The 20,242-nt window shown below is 44.0% G+C and overlaps 1 protein-coding gene across 5 annotated transcripts in view; it reads right to left on the bottom strand.

Annotated features, from left to right (window-relative positions):
- PPP2R2B (protein phosphatase 2 regulatory subunit Bbeta) overlaps positions 1–20,242 on the bottom strand; it is a gene marked incomplete at both ends in the record, with an annotated part of 465,894 nt that overhangs the window by 230,278 nt on the left and 215,374 nt on the right. The gene's annotated exons all lie outside the window — the stretch shown is intronic.

The raw sequence follows: 20,242 nt of genomic DNA, 5'->3' as shown, positions 1-20,242 counted from the left end.
GACTATACTACAAAGCTACAGTAATGAAAACAGTATTGTACTGGTACAAAAACAGAAATACAGATCAATGGAACAGGATAGAAAACCCAGACATAAACCCATGTACATATGGTCACCTTATCTTTGATAAAGGAAGCAAGAACATGCAATGGAGAAAAGACAGCCTCTTCAATAAGTGGTGCTGGGAAAACTGGACAGCTATGTGTAAAAGAATGAAATTAGAACACTCCTTAACACCATACACAAAAATAAGCTCAAAATGGATTAAAGACCTAAATGTAAGGCAGACACTATAAAACTCTCAGAAGAAAACATAGACAGAACACTCTATGACATAAATCACAGCAAGACCCTTTTTGAGACACCGCTTAGAAAAATGGAAATAAAAATAAACACATGGGACCTAATGAAACTTAAAAGCTTTTGCACAGCAAAGGAAACCATAAACAAGATGAAAAGACAACCCTCAGAATAGGAGAAAATATTTGCAAACGAAGCAACCGACAAAGCATTAATCTCCAAAATATACAAGCAGCTCATGCAGCTCAGTGTCAGAAAAACAAACAAGCCAATCCACAAATGGGCAGAAGACCTAAATAGACATTTCTCCAAAGAAGATATACAGATTGCCAACAAACACATGAAAGGATGCTCAACATCATTAATCATTAGAGAAATGCAGATCAAAACTACAATGAGATATCATCTCACACTGGTCAGAATGGCCAACATCAAAAAATCTAGAAACAATAAATGCTGGAGAGGATGTGGAGAAAAGGGAACCCTCTTGTACTGTTGGTGGGAATGTAAATTGATACAGCCACTATGGAGAGCAGTATGGAGGTTCCTTAAAAAACTAAAACTAGAACTACCATATGACTCAGCAATCCCACTACTGGGCATATACCCTGAGAAAACCATAATTCAAAAAGAGTCATGTACCAAAATGTTCATTGCAGCTCTATTTACAATAGCCAGGACATGGAAGAAACCTAAGTGTCCACTGACAGATGAATGGATAAAGAAGATGTGGCACATATATACAATGCAATATTACTCAGCCATAAAAAGAAACAAAATTGAGTTATTTGTAGTGAGGTGGATAGACCTAGAGTCTGTCATACAGAGTGAAGCAAGTCAGAAAGAGAAAAACAAATACCGTATGCTAACACATATATATGGAATTTAAGAAAAAAAAATTGTCATGAAGAACCTAGGAGTAACATGGGAATAAAGACACAGACCTACTAAAGAATGGACTTGAGGATATGGGGAGTGGGAAGAGTAAGCTGTGACAAAGTGAGAGAGTGGCATGGATATATATACACTACCAAACGTAAAACAGATAGCTAGTGGGAAGCAGCCGCATAGCACAGGGAGATCAGCTCGGTGGTTTGTGACCACCTAGAGGGGTAAGACAGGGAGGGTGGGAGGGAGGGAGACGCAAGAGGGAAGAGATATGGGAACATATGTATAACTGATTCACTTTGTTATAAAGCAGAAACTAACACACTATTGTAAAGCAATTATACTCCAATAAAGATGTTATTTTAAAAAATAAACAAATAAAAAATAAATAAATGGGCAGAAGACCTAAATAGATTTCTCCAAAGAAGATATATAGATTGCCAACAAATACCTGAAAGGATGCTAAACATCACTAATCATTAGAGAAATGCAAATCAAAACTACAGTGAGGTATCACCTCACACCAGTCAGAATGGCCATCATCAAAAAATCTACAAACAGGGCTTCCCAAGTGGCACAGTGGTTGAGAGTCCGCCTGCCAATGCAGGGGACATGGGTTCGTGCCCTGGTCCGGGAAGATCCCACATGCCGCGGAGTGGCTAGGTCCGTGAGCCATGGCCGCCGAGCCTGCGCGTCCGGAGCCTGTGCTCCGCAATGGGAGAGGCCACAACAGTGAGAGGCCCGCGTACCGCAAAAAAAAAAAAAAAAATCTACAAACAATAAATGCTGGAGAGGATGTGGAGAAAAGGGAACCCTCTTGCACTGTTGGTGGAAATGTAAATTGATACAACCAATATGGAGAACAGTATGGAGGTTCCTTAAAAAACTAAAAATAGAAATACCATATGAGCCAGCAAGCCCACTACTGGGCATATACCCTGAGAAAACCATAATTCAAAAAGAGTCATGCACCACAATGTTCACTGCAGCACTATTTACAATAGCCAGGACATGGAAGCAACCTAAGTGTCCATCAACAGATGAATGGATAAAGGTGAGGCACCTATATACAATGGAATATTACTCAGCCATAAAAAGAAACGATATTGAGTTATTTGTAGTGAGTTGGATGGACCTAGAGACTGTCATACAGAGTGAAGCAAGTCAGAAAGAGAAAAACAAATACCGTATGCTAACACATATATATGGAATCTTAAAAAAAAAAAAAAGGCTCTGAAGAACCTAGGGGCAGGACAGGAATAAAGACTCAGATGTAGAGAATGGACTTGAGGACACGGGGAGTGGGAACGGTAAACTGGGACGAAGTGAGAGAGTGGCATGGACATATATACACTACCAAACGTAAAGTAGATAGCTAGTGGGAAGCAGCCACATTTCACAGGGAGATGAGCTAGGTACTTTGAGTCCACCCTGAGGGGTGGGATAGGGAGGGTGGAGGGAGAGGCAAGAGGGAGGAGATATGGGGATATATGTATATGTATAGCTGATTCACTCTGTTATACAGCAGAAACTAAAACACCATTGTAAAGCAATTATACTCCAATAGAGATGTTAAAGAAAAAAAGATGTTAAATAAATAAATAAATAGATAAATAAATAAAAAACAAATTACATGAAAATTTCAACGACAATAAACATAATAATGGTGCTGACTTGTATTGATAATTTAACTATGCATCAGTATTCCACAGGGTGATTTACATAAACCATCTCTCTTCACCCTCCCAACTATATATTGTTAGGATCCTCATGAACTAAAACCAGAAAAACATGAAGGTTTGGGGCATCCCCGGCTACTGGCTACTCTTTTCCTTTCTTAAGATTACTCTCCTTCTCTGACTGTGTTCTCTTCAATGCTCTCTCCACCAAATGAATTTCTTTACCCCTATTCACCGCTGCCTCATTACTTCACAGCCCCAATTTGACCTCATGGTTTCATTTCCTCTTAAACTCTCAAAGCTAAATGTATTGGTGGTATTTTCTAGTCTAAATTCCCAAGAGAAGGGATCTGATAGGCCTCAACTGACTTTTATTTTATTTTATTTTATTATTTTTCTGGTACTAGGCCACGTCAGAGGTCACAGCCAGCCTACTGCTTGGCTGCCTTGCTGTCAGTTTTTCTCTTCCCGTCCAATCAGCTGTGGTTGGACACGATGCAGATGACACAGTGCACAAAAATAGGGTCCCTCTATTAACTCTTTGAGTAGAGACTGGAGCAGGGCACATTCCCTCAGACAGGGAAGTCACCATCAACAAGTCAAGTGCAGCCCTGGGGATGGTGGGGAAAGGCATGGGCTGTGGAGTCAGGCCGTCTGCCTCTGCTTCTTATTAGGATCTCAGGCAGTTACGTTCTAAGCCTGAGATTCATTCACTCATCTATAAAATGGGAATATTATAATGACCTATTTCATAAGGTTGTTATGAGAATGACATATGTACAGTGCTTGGTACTCAATCCACATTTTATCGATGCTAACTACCATCAAAATACTACTAATATATTTTATGAATAACAAAGTATAATTGCAATAATAACTTCTCCACAGATGAGCCCAAATTTGAAGATTAGTTAGTGCTCCAAGGGGCCCCACTTAACCACACTGGAGTGAGAGAGGAGCAGCTGTATGTGTCTGTCATTCAAATCAACTGGGTACTTTTGTTTTTATTGTGAACAGACAAAAGCTGGTGCTCAACTCATTCTAAACTACGAGATTCTTTGTCTAACAGAGGCCAGGGCTTGGGGGATGCTCCCAGACCTTCCCGAATGACCCTCACAAATGTCCAGTGGTTCTTGGGCCTTAAGGAGTAACATCTGGCTCAAGGAACTCACCACAAATTTCACATCCCCAGTTTCAGAGTTCCACCTCCCCAAACTGCTCTCTCTGGAATGCACCAGATTCTTCCATTTGAAATGGCTTGGTCAGTACCCAATATCTGGCATAGCTACCCCCAAATTTGTTGGATAATTAAATTCTACCCAAGAACTCAACAGGGGTTGGCAACTGAATACCTGAGGGCACTGCCTGGCTCTGGAAGTTTCATTGGAGTGCAAATTATCACTATCTGTGTGTATCGATGAGCACAAAAGAATTAGTAAGTGCTCCTGGAATATCATCTCTCTCGGTCCATTTGCTGCCAAAGTTCACATTAAGTACCAAATCCGAGGGAGGATAATGAGTTATGTGAAAATGAACTTGTGTTTGGAATTTCAATATCCCCAGGTGATGCAAACAGGCACATTTGAACTTGCTTGGAAAAATCCCAAGCTTTGGGACCTGAACATATGGTCCGAGTTATTTAGCCAGATGAGACATGGGATTTCCTACAAGTAGGGTTTTGTTGGCAGGTTGGTAAACAACTGTCCCGCGGTTTGGACGCTCTAAGTCATGGCAGGGGTGGGACAAGGATGTATCAAGGTGTTTCTGCAAAGGACACACTCAAAAAAAGAGACCAAACCTTCATGTTATGCCCCAAGGCTCAGAGCCATCATGAGTCACGCAAGTGATTTGAACCCAAAGGACTTGTGGGGAATTGGAAGGAGTCCAATACGGCTATTAGAATTAAGCCTCAGATAAATTTACTCCCGTCCTCACTATCAACATTAATAAGATGCTCAGGGAGCTAAAACCAGAACCATAAGGAATGTTCATGCCATGGAAGGGAAGGATACGCAGAGAAAGTAGGAATGAACTGAGCTTATGGGTTGCTCCCTTTGTATGATCCAAAGGTTTACTCCACAGAACACATGCCCGACACTGTCAATTCCTCTACATGCTTTACACCTGTGATTACTCAGCTTGAATTAGAGCATTTTTAAAGCACTTATTAGGAGACCAAATCCCCAGGCACTTTGTGATGCAAAATTTTCCTACATTATGTATTTGTCAGTGCCGTGTACAACCCACCATTAGAATGGCACAAGCCCAAGCAAACGCCTTGTGTGGGACGATGTTCCAAGACAGTGCTGGCTATTATCAGCCACGTTTGTTAACTTTAGTACAACTGAGACACTTTTAAAGATAAAGGTCATTAATATTTCAACACATCATTAAATTTAAATTCAGAACTGAGAATGGTTATAAGTGAGAACCCAACCAGTTTTAATTAGGCATTAAATAAAAATTCTCTACGTGAAGAGAAATATTCACTGGATAGTGGGAGAAGAAAACCACAATAGAATAAATGTTTGAAAAGTGTTATATTCTAGGTAAGTCATGTGGCTTAAGTCATCATTAACAGATCTAGCAAATTAAGTTCCTCAAAACCCTGTGATATACGCAGCTCCTGAAAAATATAAGGAAGGTTTAGCCCAGCCAGCCTGGGGTCACTGTAAGGAATATGAATGTCAGTGCCTGGCACCCCTGTGTTTAAGCCTGCCACTTAGAAACTACGTGATTTTTGGTTCGATACATGTTTGTCAAGTGAATGAATGAATCTTCCTTAGAATGAATGAATGTTGCTTAGAAAGACAAGATCAGGTTCTGTTTGGAAGCAACAAGAAGTTCCTAAGAAAGACTGAGCAGAGATTGGGGACTTTCTGAAATTGATTATGTACTGGACACTAATCTCTTCAAGCTAGAACAAAAAGGGACCAACAGAATAATTGCAAAGTGTGTGCTAACGGCCTTGACAACGAGCGAAAGCATCTCGCTTAAGGAAAAGCATAACGTTCAGTGGTGCATGCTCCAGGCTGGGCTCTAGAGAAGAAATGAGGCTGAGGAGGAAGGAGGCAACCTAGTGGGGGCTTTGCATCTAGAAGTGAAAAGTGTTCTAACTTTAATTCGAAGAGGGTGCAACTTCTCAAGCTGTAGCTTGAGGAGTTGCTTTGGCCTTCAGAATAAAGCTATTGCGGTCCCGAGATGGTAACATAAACAACAGCAATTCTCTTCCCTTAAGCTGTGGGGGTCAGCTTTTATGCACTGGGAAGAGATTAACTTTACTGCAAGGAGAAGGATTTAATTGCAGAAAGTGATTAGCCAAATGATTAGATCAATAGTATGCAGGTCAAACTGTGCTCAGAGAGATCCATGGCTCCTATTACGTGGAAGGTTAAAGACTGGGAAACCATTTGGGGACCCTGAGTTACTTGAGCACGAAGTCACTTGCAGACCTTCCTACAGACTGCAGATGTACTCGTCTTTACCCAGCAAAGACGGCATGCTGACTCAAGGAACATTTGCCCCGCACCCTTGGAACTGGAGAAAGCCGATAGAACAGCGGGGATCCTTGAATGCTGTTTTTTAAAGAGGGAAAAGAATCTTGCCTCGTCCAGCTCTTCATTCTCTAATTGTAGCAAAAATCAATGGTTTTGAAAATGGAAAGCAGATAGATCTTTCCCATTTATCTACGAAGACACTTGGGCAGAAGATGGAGAGGTGACATCGTCTAATACCCTTCAGTTTTTGCATTAGCCAAAGCCCTCCTATTCAATCTGGTCTGTATTGGTATTAACCTTTAGAAGGAATTCATGGACAGCAATGGAACATGGTAAGTCAGATAGGCCCTGAGTACAAACTATGCCTCAGGAGAAACATGGATTGGTTTGAAAGTGGTATTTTATTTACCGGATACCTTACTGTCTCACAAAGCATCCCAACGAATTGAGATGATGTATAATTGGAGCATGTCTCAGGCAAAAACTGTATTTACCAGCTCACCCAAGCTGGGAGCCCAGAATACGTGGCTCCATCTGAGACCTAGACCTGATAGGCAGAGGCCACAAATCCATCTAATTATCAGCAGCTCAACACGTCTGAGTTCCTAGTTCTTGACATTTCTCTCTTAGAATCCAAATCACATGGTGGCAAAGACCTAGAAAACTGTCTGACCCCAACACGGGCGCTGAAGCAGTTAAAGAGGTAACATCGAGATAAAGGCCACATCTTCCAGAATTCTCTGGGAGAACTGCAGGTACCATTTCACTCATCTTAACAACAGATGTGTGAAATGAGGTGGATGATAATATGAACTGAGTGTGTCATCGAACATAGGCGAAAGCAGGGAGGTTAAGGGTGTGTGTGTACGCCTGGGCTGCACGCGCACACACACTCACACCTACACCCATACACACCTTTATCCAAGGTCACTTAGAGTCAGGAACAAGGATCATAATTGTTCCAAGCTCCAATTTCTCTCACCCAGTTGTTTTAAGAAACTGTGCGGTTCCTGCCTATGAAGGAAACATTTTCTCTTCCCTGACACTTTGGTGCTTTGTTTCCACCTTGCCCACTTGGAGCTGCCATTCATTTTAGGCTCCCTTGGAATAAAACTTATGACTCCAGGAAATGCGCACAAGCTTTAAGCACACCACTCCCGCTCTCCTGGTGATAACTGCTCTAGAATCCTATGTTTGCAGCGTAGAAAAGAGAAAGAAGAGATACCTGACTCTTTCATTTTTTGCCGTGTGCTATCTATCCTAAATGCAGATGAAACGCTAAGTTCCTGCAAAGACTTAGACGTCAGCCGTCATCACATTCAGCCAGGAGCTGCCTCACGATGGAGAGTGGAGCGACAGAGGGGCACCGGTATAATGGAAGAGGAGCCCTGGGGTAAGAGCTGGCACATCTGAATGTTAGCTCCAGCTTAATTAGTAGTCACTGACTGGAAGAGTGGGGATAAGGGAGTGGGAGTAATCGTCTCCCTTCGTTATCCTTGGCTGACAAATGGGAAAAGAGGTGTAAGACAGAAGGACGTTTGCAAACTGCTGAGTGTCATGTAATGCAAGAGATTGCAGCCGCCTGGGGAAGGGCAAAAGTGCACATGACACTGGAGTGGGACACACAGGAGGTGAGTTTTAGCCTTGGCTGTACTTCTCATTGTCCCACGACCTTAAAGCCTTCCCTTCTGGGTCTCCATTTCCTCATCAGGAATACAGGGTATTGGTCTTATGTCCTAGACTCTAGGTGCTCAACAATCTTGATACTCTACGTGTGGACCCTGGGCCAGTAGCCTCTGCAACACCTTGGGGCCTGGGAGAAATACAGAAACTCTGTCCCCACCCAGATCCACTGAGCCAGACTTGCATCTAACATGACCCCCATGTGATCTGTTTGTATTAAAGCTTGAAAATTACTGGTCCTTGAGATCCCTTTGAGCTTGATCATTCCACACTTCTATTCCAAATGGTCCAGTGCCTTGCCCTTTCACAGCACACCCATTTCATGAGACACTGCAGAACTTGCTATCCATGGCCAAGGAGGCAGGCACGGCAGTATTTTGCTGTTTCTAATTACACTTTTGCGTAATCAAGTGAGTCCAGTCAATTCCCTCGGTTCCTCCTCTCTCTCTCTGATCACAATTCTCACCAACACTTAAGAAGATCATATTCCATGTTAAAAGATACTATACCAAATTTGCTAAGACATATATTGTACCAGGCACAGTACTAAGTGTTTTCATATAGTATCTCGTTGAAGACGTAAAGTAGCTCTGGGCAGTAGGTTCTATTTTTATCCTCATTTTACAGATGAGAAATGTCAATCTTGGAGACGTTGACTTGCAAAAGATCACATAGCTGGAACTTGGTGAAACTGGAATTTGAATCCAGATCTGTCTCACAACAGAGTGCATGTGTTTAATCACCATGGGACCTGCCCTCCCCAGCCACTCGGTGACAACTTCTGCAGCACCTTTCTCTAGGTATCCCTATTTAACCTTTGCGTCCTATACATCATTCTTGTTACTCTTCTTTCAATCATACAGTATTTTATTATATTTTAATTAATTAATTTATTTTATATATATTTTTGGCTGTTTTGGGTCTTCATTTCTGTGCGAGGGCTTTCTCCAGTTGCGGCGAGCGGGGGCCACTCATCATCAAGGCGCGCGGGCCTCTCACTGTCGCGGCCTCTCCCGTTGTGGAGCACAGGCTCCAGACGCGCAGGCTCAGTAGCTGTGGCTCACGGGCCTAGCTGCTCCGCAGCATGTGGGATATTCCCGGACTGGAGCATGAACCCGTGTCCCCTGCATTGGCAGGCGGATTCTTAACCACTGAGCCACCAGGGAAGCCCAATCATACAGTATTTTAGAGCTCTGTTGTCCGATGTGGTAATCAGTAGCTACGTGAAGCTATTCAAGTTTAAATTAAATTAAAATTCAGCTCCTCACTGCACTAGCAACATTTCAAGCAAGCAACAGTCAATTGTGCCTAGTGGCTGCCATATTGGACAGCACAGAATTAGAGTATTTCCATCATCAGAGCAAGTTTTATTGGACAGTGCTGTCTTAGAGAATCAAGTTGCTCATCATTACTCCATCATTGGCCTTGCCCCTTATTCACTACTTCTGAGTCCTGAAAGCTCTACTCTTAAATGCACACTCTTAGAAAAGTCATCTCCACACGCCTCCACTACACAGTAAGAGGCTGCCTGGGGGAGAACTGAGAGACCCTGTTTATCCAACAAGATGCGAGTCCTAAGACTTGACCCTGATTTCAAGTTCAAAGGTCACACATATCCACAGACGGAGAGTCAGGCTTCGGTGTGCATTACCAGCCTTGCAGCCTTGGCCATTATGATTCATTGTGACAACTACTCATTTCTGTCAGGGGAAAAAAAAGTCCAATCAGGCAGAGTTTTATTTCCTCCCTAAAATAAAATAGAACTGACTGGCCAAGGTATCTCCAGGGATATCTGCTATGGGGCTTTAAATTACCCCATAACACTTCTAGTCAATCCCACTTCCATGTTGGAGTTTGCAATCAACATTTATCTCTATCGGACAGACCATCTGTAGGTGCTAATACCACTTTTATTATTACCTTGTAAATGTAAAATCCTTGAGGCAGAAACGCCAGCTGCTAACACAGGAGCGTGTATGAGCACCCACTTTTCCAATGATGAATGTCCCTGGGTCCCTGAGTTGCAGCAAAAAGTATATCAAAAATTTGCCTGGAGTTTGTATATGGATCCAATGTCAAGGGGCTGTGGGGACAGTTCTTTCCAGGATCCCACTGACAATGACCTTCCCCTTCTCTGTCAGGTATAAAGCCTTCCGCTGGGCTGCCAGCCTTTCTACTTTGGAAATTGAGGCAAACAATGGGAACAGAAGGAAATCCTTACCAAATGCTCATAACCAGACACAGCATAACGGTCTCCCTGAAAGGTATTCATGAACACTAATAGCTATTATTTATTGAGAGTCCCACTTTCATTTCTCTAATTTAGCAAATGTTGACCAAGTACCTATCTCGTGCCAGACGTGCTATAATTTGCTGGGTCCCTAACGGAATAATTCGGTCTCACAGAGCTCTCAACCTCGCAAGGGAACTGGACAATTACTCTAGTAAGTACCTAAATAAATGACTAATGATGAATTTTAATAACGGCTGAAAAGGAAAGAATATAAGGTAGTCTGGTAGAAATTAACATGGAAGGCTTTGTTTAGACACAGTGGTCAGAGAAGACCCTCTCTGGGGAGGTGGCCTATGCCTATTGGCTACAACCTGAAGGATGAGGCAGCTAGCCAGTGTGGGCTGAGCTCAGTGTATGAGGATGGGAGATGAGGCCATATTGCAGGAGGTGGCTGTACCGCAGGGCCCCCCTTAATAAGGAGTTTACGTTTTCCACTAAGAGCAAGGGGAAGTGACTGGAGGATTTGAAGCAGCCCGATGACACATGCTTCATGTTTTTAAACCATCATTCTGGTTGAGGGGGGAAGAAAGGAAGGAGGTCAAGAGTGGGGCAGAGTGGAGGCAGGGAGGCTGGGTGGGGCTGTTTTCTTAGTCCAGGTGGGAGATGAAGGCAGCTTGGACTCCCACTGTAGTGTGGGGATAAAGAGAGGCACTGGCAAGATATTTGGGGGGGTGTACAGAAAGGACTTGCCACGCAACCTGCTGTATGGGGGTGGGGTGAGGAAAACAAGTCAGGAATCAGAGATGACTCCAAAGTTGCAGGCTTGGGCAGCTGGTGAGTAGTGGTGCCTTTTGCCAGGACTGGGGTGGGGTGCTTTGCATTCATTATTTGCAAGCCTGATGATTCACCTTGCAGAAGTTTGTATTAACATCTCCCTTTACAAATGGGGAAACTCAGAGAGATCGAGAAACTTGTCCAAAGTCACACAGCTTGTGAATGTTGAAGCCGGTATTTGCACCTTCGGCAAAGTTCCTGGGTGCTCTTTGCTTGGCCTTGACTGTCACACCGCCCCAATGTCTCAGTTGCTGGCTTCAAATCTCTATGGCTTCTCTCTCTGTATTGGTCCATATTAAGTATCTTCCTGGGCTCATCTCTCTGCTCTAAACATTCCCTGCCTCGAAAATCTTGTCCCCTACCTCCACCTCCATGTGGCTCCCCGTTCCCTTTCTCTCAAATCGTAGACGTGGTTTTCATTCTCCTGCCATTTGCCCCCTTAATGTACATCAAACGTTATAAAAATGACTTGCCTAATCATCTGATTTCCCTGCTAGGCTTTAAGCTCTATGAATGCAGGACATACCTGCAATGTCCATCATTGCCTTGCTAAGGCCTGGCACCATTCCTGAAACTACATAGTAATAATTCAGTGAATATTTGCTAAATGAATTCCTAGGCACTGGTGAAGTTGAGAGACGGCTTGTCCATTTTAACCCAAGGGTTCAGGAGCCCAGATTAGTGTTCTCTTCAGCATGCTGCAAGAAGCTGGGAGTTAGGAGATCTGGGTTAACTTGAGGTTTTTATTACTAACTAGTTAGCTCTGTGATGTATGCAAGGTCTCATTACCTCTCTTTCAGCATTCATTATTTACAAAACTGATGATTAACTTTGCAAAAGGGTTTTTCCTTTTAGCTCAAAACAAAAGGAAATTAAAACCTGGCTCTCTGATCTCAAGGGGTGAGCACAAAATCCAAACAGATGTGAAAGGGCTTTTAAAGGCATAAAACTATACACATGGCTGGTGTCCCATTTGTTAGAGCATCCAAATATTGGGTGGGCCAAAAAGTCCGTTCGTTTTTTTCCCATAAGATCTTATAGAAAACCCCGAACGACATTTTGGGCTAACCCAATAACATAATTCCCCTTTGGGATGGCCCAGAGGTGAAGATTCTGGAGTCCAGCAGACCTGAGGAGACTTGGTTCTAATACTTAGCTGTTTATGGCTGGGTAAGTCATCTTCTCTGAACTAATGAGAACAGCGTTAATTTCACAGGGCTCTTCTGAGGAGTAAATAAACTCTAGCATATTACAGGATTGCACACACATGTGTATGTATGTATAGTATATAGTATCACACACATACACAGAACCCATATACCAATTCATATTCCACACCAAGAATTGGGGGTTTGGGCTTCCCTGGTGGCGCAGTGGTTGAGAGTCCGCCTGCCGATGCAGGGCACACGGGTTCGTGCCCCGGTCCGGGAAGATCCCACATGCCGCGGAGCAGCTGGGCCCGTGAGCCATGGCCACTGAGCCTGCGCGTCCAGAGCCTGTGCTCCGCAGCGGGAGAGGCCACAACAGTGAGAGGCCCGCGTACCGCAAAAAAAAAAAAAAAAAAAGAATTGGGTTTTTATTATTCACAAATATTTTTGAAAATATCACTAAGGATGAATAATATGTCACTCCCAATCTCAGAAGCAGCTTCTTTAAGCACAGTTTCCTATAACTTTGTACAAAGTAGCATGTCACTCCGAGAACAAGATGCTTTCTTTGTAGAAGTCAAGTGGCAGCCACACTTAGAGGCAAGAATACATGTGTAGCTCTGTTCAGCAAAGACAAATCCAACTGAACTCTAGCAGCTGCCTGAGTCCTCAGTGAGCTGAAATGAGTCATAGGGGAAGATAATTCTTTTCAACTTCTTAGCATCAGTAAAGCAGTGCCTTCTTTTTTTTGCGGTACACGGGCCTCTCACCGCCGCGGCCTCTCCCGTTGCGGGGCACAGGCTCAGCGGCCATGGCTCACGGGCCTACCTGCTCCGCGGCATGTGGGATCCTCCCGGACCCAGGCATGAACCCACGTCCTCTGCATCGGCAGGCGGACTTCCAACCACTGCGCCACCAGGGAAGCCCAGCAGTGCCTTCTTAAAGCACTTCTTAAAGCACTTCTTAAAGCTTTCTTAAAGCCTTCTTAAATCAAAACCTCCCATTTTCCACTGCTTTGCTCTGCTGCTCCTCTGGTTGTTAGAAAATCTGCTGCCTGAATGTGTTTGGCTTCCCAGCAGTGGACTAATCAAAAGATAAGGGGAGTTGTTTAAGCAGCAAGAAGAATAAATGGTGGGACAAAGGGCGCCTTGACAGATGGCAAGAAGAGCAGAATCTAGGAGTAAGCGGGGACAGAATGGAGAGAGTGAGAGGGAAGAGTACTGGCAAGATGGCAAGAATTCAGATGGAACAGGAGTGGAAAGCTTAGGGAAGGAAGCCATCAGGATCAGAAGGCAGCAGTTGGTGCTGGTTAAAGCCCTTTTGGGGCTCATGAAGCAGGGAAAGAAGCAGGGCTCCAGAACTTGCTAAGTGTGGACTCTCTGAACCTCAGTCTCTTCCTCTACAAAACGGACCTCCCATTATCACGAGGATGAATGGACTATTGTACACAGAGCACTTAACCACAGAGTCTAGTAGTAAGTACACACTCAATAGATGCTTTCAAATAGAGTATAGGCAACAGAATGCGGGTAAAACAACCCCTTTGTGAAATAAATACCGAAGGAAAGGGAGAGAGCTGAAAAGAACTCCACATTTCTCAGTCCCTTTTTCCATTGTTTCGACAATGTTAGTTTTCTGATTGACCAATTTTTAAAAATCCTGCTAGCTTCCTTTGTAGCTCCTCCACATGGAATCCAAGGATGATTCATCCTCAAGGTAGAAAGGGGATACAGAAGCCAACTGTACTACTTCTCCCCCAGGACCAGAATCTTCTCCACAGCAGTCCCAACCCATGTGCCAGCTGCCTCGGCCTGCACCAATCTGCTGGGGAGCAGGGGATGGGCCGTGCCTCCAAGAAGGTGCCTTTCCTCCCTTGAGAACTTGGTTATAAAAGCTCCTCTTTTCGGCAAGTCAAAGCACACCTCACTGTTAGTAGCAACGACTGATCCTGATTAGGCCTTCTGGAGCTGAGTTCCCAAATTCTTTTTCCAATCCACACTCATTTGACACCACCCCTCCCCTGCATGCTGTCACTGCAGGGTTCTTGAGGGCACAGAAGCTGTCAAGTTCATTGTTATGTCTAGCATCTCACACACTAATGAGCACACAGTAGGTGCTCAACAAGCATCTGAATGAATGAATGAATGAATAATATTCACAGCATCAAAGGATTTAAAGAGCATCTACTAGGGGTAGTAAATTTAAATGTTTTCGGGAGCCCAGGCAGCTAAAATAAATGAGGACGGACTGGCTTGTGGCTAATTGAAGAGTGAATGTTCTGACCAAAGGCACTTGAATTCAAATTGTTTTAGAAGAGTCCATTAGCTCAAACCCATTTAGTGCTGGGTTGTAGCTTGTACCACCATTTGTGGTGGAGTCTGTGACTCCATTTTACATACCCCCCCTCCCCCAATTAGAAATTTGAGTCTCCTCAATTACTTCCTTTATAAATGCTAACTCACCCTCCAGCATCCCCAAGGGTGGGGCAGGTGAGACTTTCAAAACTTAATTATTTGAAAATTCATTACCTTCCCCTGAAAGCTGTTTCCTTGCAATTTTTACCCAATTGTCCCTTTGAGGCTGGAGAAACAAATTGAATTCTTTTTCTGTTTGATTTCCCTGCAAATATTTGAAGATATTTACCACCCCCCTCCAAGCCCACTAAATCTTCTCCAGATTAAAGTTCTTTCAGTTGTTCCTATGTCAAGATTATGAAAGTCCCACCATCCTGTTCACTGCCGTGTGTCAACATCCCTCTCCAAAGTGTGGTATCACACATGCATGTACAGTGTTATTAATAATAGTGAAAAAGTTTGGAAAAGATCCAAATTACAACAAAAGGAAATGGGTAAAATTTGGTTCACCTCTTATAATGCACAGTTTATGTACCTATTAAAAATCATTCTAAAGAGCCTGGGAAAATGCTCATATTAGAAGATTAAGTGAAGAAGTCACATGACAAAACACTGCTTTCCATATTGGTCCTAATTTTATTTCAACTATTTTATTTAAAACCGATTTGAATAAGATTGTAAGCTGGAATAAAAATGACTCTTGTCCAGAAATCTCTTTCATAATCAGCAATAGAAACCCAGGTTACTTCTTTTTTAAACGTGTTTTTCAGAAATTAATCAAAGATTTCAGACTGAAGAGTCCAAGGGGGTCCCCTGCCTTGATCCAGGTCAATGTTTAAAAATCAGAGGCCTAGGGCTTCCCTGGTGGCACAGTGGTTGAGAGTCCGCCTGCCGATGCAGGGGACGCGGGTTCGTGCCCCGGTCCGGGAAGATCCCACATGCCGCGGAGCGGCTGGGCCCGCGAGCCGTGGCCGCTGGGCCTGTGCGTCCGGAGCCTGTGCTCCGCAACGGGAGAGGCCACAACAGTGAGAGGCCCGCGTACCGCAAAAAAAAAAAAAAAATCAGAGGCCTATATGGGGGCAGCGTTTCTGACAATTATGTGCTTAGTCCCTCCCTCTCCTCCCCTCAGACTGGAATACAGTCAGTTGAAGGGTGGGGACTTGGAAAAAGCAGATTTGGAAAAAGACTCTCAGGTGATGTTGATGCATACCACTGGTTAAGAAGTAAATAGACGCTAGATTTCTGTTAATGCCGCCAAGCGCATATCCCTTTTCTCGGCAGCCACAGCATTCTTTTGACTCACTCGGAGTTAACTGAGACCCTGGAGGCTTGTTCTGATGAGCTGCTCTTAAAGGCTACTCCCCTCCCTGCACGCATGCAGGTGGCTTTGTAAGATTTCAGGGAAGATATTGGCATTGATCCCCATACAATTCACTTTATTATTAGATTTGGCCCATCAATCTAGACTGTCAAGATCTTGCTGTTCTGGCTCCTCCTCCCAGCTGTGAGTCATCCTAAAATCTCAATCAGAATGACATCTAAGGTATTTATCGTGCCAGAAAGTCTTCTTTCCCAAGGTAAACATTCCCAGTGTCATCGACCAGGAAGCCTAAGACATTTTTTTTCTTCACCATCTGACCTGGACATCCTCTGACACAAGTGCCCATGGTGTAGCCTGGTCACCACTGAAGACAGAGGCTAGCGTTCCCCTTTTATCTGGATAATGAAATATGATTTGAAGAGGTCCTTTTTTGTTGCTTGAAAGTCTCTAACTAGGGTTTCTAATTACTCAAGTAATTTTTGCTTATTGTAAAGTGTGTTTTAAATACTATCTGGAAACATGTAAATAAAAATCTCCCTCCGGGGCTTCCCTGGTGGCGCAGTGGTTGAGAGTCCGCCTGCCGATGCAGGGGACTCGGGTTCGTGCCCCGGTCCGGGAAGATCCCACATGCCGCGGAGCGGCTGGGCCCGTGAGCCATGGCCGCTGAGCCTGCGCGTCCGGAGCCTGTGCTCCGCAACGGGAGAGGCCACAACAGTGAGAGGCCCGCGTACCCGCAAAAAAAAAAACCAAACTCTCCCTCCATCCCCAAGCTCACTTCTATGAGGCGATCATTATTAACAACCTGGTGTATACAGAAGGTTCTGCGTGCACCTCTCTACGGGGTTTGGTTTTATCTCTTTGACCAAGAGACGAAATGTTTCTGCCAGCAATTTGCTGATAACTTATTTTGGTATCAGTTTCAAAGGATTAATTCAGTTCATGGTTTCTGCTTCCAAAAGCATCTAAAGCAGCCCCGTTCATAAACATGAGAGGCAGAGCCAGCTATGTCTTTGCTGGTCCTTCTGCAACTGGACTGGTGGGTTTCTGTGAGGCCTGCACGTGGAGTAGAAGAGAGTGGTTCCCAAACGCTGGGCTTCATTAGGATCTTCTAGAGAGCTCTTTCAGATATGCTCCCCAGTGATCACACAGCAGGGTTGGGGTGCAAGTCAGGACAAACTGTCTAGGCTGTGCTAATGCCCGCCAGGGTCTGGGCCCAGTGTATTCAGACATTAGGCCAACATGCCTGACGCCATGGGCTTGGTGCTCTGGTGCCATCTGTCCTCCCCCGACGCCCCTCCAGCTGATTCCTCACCTTCCAGTCACACCACCTCCCAGCTGAAAAATGTCCATAGCTACCCACTGTTGAAATCCAGCAGCTCTCTTTAGAGCCTTTGCAGCTCCTCGCAACTGGCCCTCACCTAACTTCCAAGAACTTTCCTTCACATAGGTTAAAACTCAACCAGACTTTTTATTCCATTCATCGTCTGCTCCCCCTGGGTCTTCACTCACTGTTCTCTTTCTCTGTAAAGGCTGCCTCTTTCTTCCTCGCACTCCCTATATCTGCCTATTTATTCCTGCATCCTTCAAGGTTCACGTCAAACGCTGCCTCATCTATAAACCTCTCCTGAGCCCTGCCTACCTCCTGTCTCCTCCTAACAAACTAGAAGTGGTCCTCTCTTCCTCTGAAACCTCTACTCCATTTTTAAAATACTTTATGGTACTTGCCTCTTTCAATCTTGTAATTTGTTGAATATATCTTATATCTCCAACTAGATTATAAATCAGTACATGAATGTATGTTGAGTGAATAAGTGAATCCACAAATAAGCACACAGAAGACAAAAGGGGGAAACAGTGTGGAAGAAGAAGAATCAACACGATCCTACCTGTACCCCATTGCCTCCAAGAAAATATTAAAAACAGATAAAGCAACCAGGGTATCACAGGCACAGGCACAGCTTGGTTTGGTAGATTCCTATAAGCATATTTGAAGGACTCGGGTCATTTCCTTTGCTAGTAACTCAGATTTATTATTACTTAAGTCTTTCCCCATAACTCTGGAGTTAGAAGCCAATTACCTGAAGGACAGGGGAGACACTAGAACATGAGGGGGCCCCCAGACCGAGCGACAGGCACTGTATATATGCCCCTTTGGGTGGCTCTGCCATCACCAAATCTGACCAGTGTACACACTGCCTACAACTCCACAAAACTTCTCCTTGACCTTCGGTTGGTCCTGCCCGGTTTGGTCCCCACTTCTTTCCTGGTCCCATCTGATGCCATCTTTGCACTTGTTCATGCTTCTCAGTTCCACTCCCTTTCTCCAAAATGATGTGTACCTTTCCACCTCATAGCCTTGCTTTATGGTGCTCCCTCTAGCTGGCATGGCTGCCCCACCACCCGAGCCTTAGCAGAAAGGTCACTTTCGTGGGGGAGGCCCGCCCCGATCCCCTAAGACTAGGTTAGGTTATTCCAGCATAGTTTATGATGACTCTGTTAGAAAGACGCCTTCAGACTTGCAGCTTAGATACCCCTTCTGTGATTATTTGACCAAGGTTTTTCTTCCCCGCTAGATTTTAAACTCCACAAGGGCAGGGAATAAAGCTGTCTTGTTAGCTGCTCTATCCTAGCACCCAGGACCATGTCTGGTAATATGATGTCCAAGAAATTTTCTGAATGAATTGAATTCCAAGGACATCCATCTCTGCTAAAAAAAAATTAGGTGCAGAAAAATCATGGAGATATTTGCACCACCTCTAATTCAGTCTCTGCTCCCTCCGCTTGGTTGATGGACTATTTTCTACTCACCTTCATTCCACATAGAGAGACACCTGCGATTTATACACCATTACGTTTTTACTGACAAGATCTTAGAGAAGCGTCACCAGAATCAGCCCCATTGTTTCAAGGGAACTCACATATTTTGAGCACCTACTATCTACGGATACGATCCTCAGGCCTCTTAGGTTATTTAATTTTCTCAGTGACCGAATGAAGTTGTTTCGTTATCTCTACTTCACAAATGAGAGAAACCTGAGACTCAGAGAGACTAATCGACTTGGCCAAGATCACAGCATAAGGAATGGCAGGAGTTTTACATTGTTTAATAGGTAGCCGATGGAAAGGATGCTGGCCTGGAAATCAGGAGATAGGAGTTTTGGTCCATTTCATATCACGCATTCCTTGGGTGACCTTGAGCTAACATGTAATCTCTGAGTTCTGACTTCCTTGTAAATAGGGGATAATATCTGAAGATGGATTGAGCCCAGGCTTTCACGAGTTTCTGAACAGGGATAAAGCACAACACGCTGCAACGAGTGATTATCCCGCCTCATTCCCCCTACCCTCAAGAACCAACAGATGGCCTTCTCTTCATTTGAAAATCAAACACTCCTACCGAGGTCAGTTATGCCTACAAATCAATGTAGGCTTTCTTCTCCTGCACAAAATCTCCAGCTGGAAAAATCAGCTCTAATTCTTTCACTTGCTCAGGCCTTGCTCTGAATAATATATTTTAAAAATGAACTATTTTGGGGCCAAGAAATCTGTAAATCTGAGCTGATTCATCACTTTCACCATCAGGCTCTCACTCTTCTGCTGCTTCTGCTTTGTCAGATAAAGACATTTTATTTCTACCAACAGTTTCGCAGTGGGCTATGCGGAGAGTTCTCCTTTTGTCACAATAAAATTCTTTGCAAAAGATTAAAAACTTAAGGATGGGCAGAGTCTCAAAAAATAAATCTAAAGTAAATAAAACACTGGGGGTGGGATGGATGGATGCAGATAGAGACACAATCGCAGAAACGAAATGGATTGCGACACGGCACCTAACTTTGAACGTGGAGATTCCAAAAGTGTCAAGGGGCAACTGTCTCAACTAATAGAATAGGAAGACAAAAAAAGATAATTGCAGAAAATGTACTAGTTAAATACCAGCTCCAGTCAACTTTGGAATGCTTGTAACTCTCTCCCATAAGATTTACCTTTCAATGTTTTTCTCGGATAAATTATATTAAAATGAGTTTAGTTTGAGGAAATAAGGGACATATCCTTAAAACATGCTAGGCAGAATGCAACAGCCAGTCTAAGAATAAAAAAAAAAAAAAAAAAAACCTGCCAGGAACGCTCATGTGTGGATGACGGAGGCCTGAATGTTTTCTGAGGGGCACAAAAACTCAGTCAGAAAAGCTCTGATGTTCAGTAGTAGCTTTTTTTTTTTTTTTTTGCGGTACGCGGGCCTCTGAGTGTTGTGGCCTCTCCCGTTGCGGAGCACAGGCTCCGGACGCGCAGGCCCAGCGGCCGTGG

Source organism: Leucopleurus acutus (assembly GCF_964270905.1).
Source record: "Leucopleurus acutus genome assembly, chromosome: 3".
NCBI lineage: Eukaryota > Metazoa > Chordata > Mammalia > Artiodactyla > Delphinidae > Leucopleurus > Leucopleurus acutus.
This window is presented reverse-complemented; position numbering and strand designations above follow the sequence as displayed.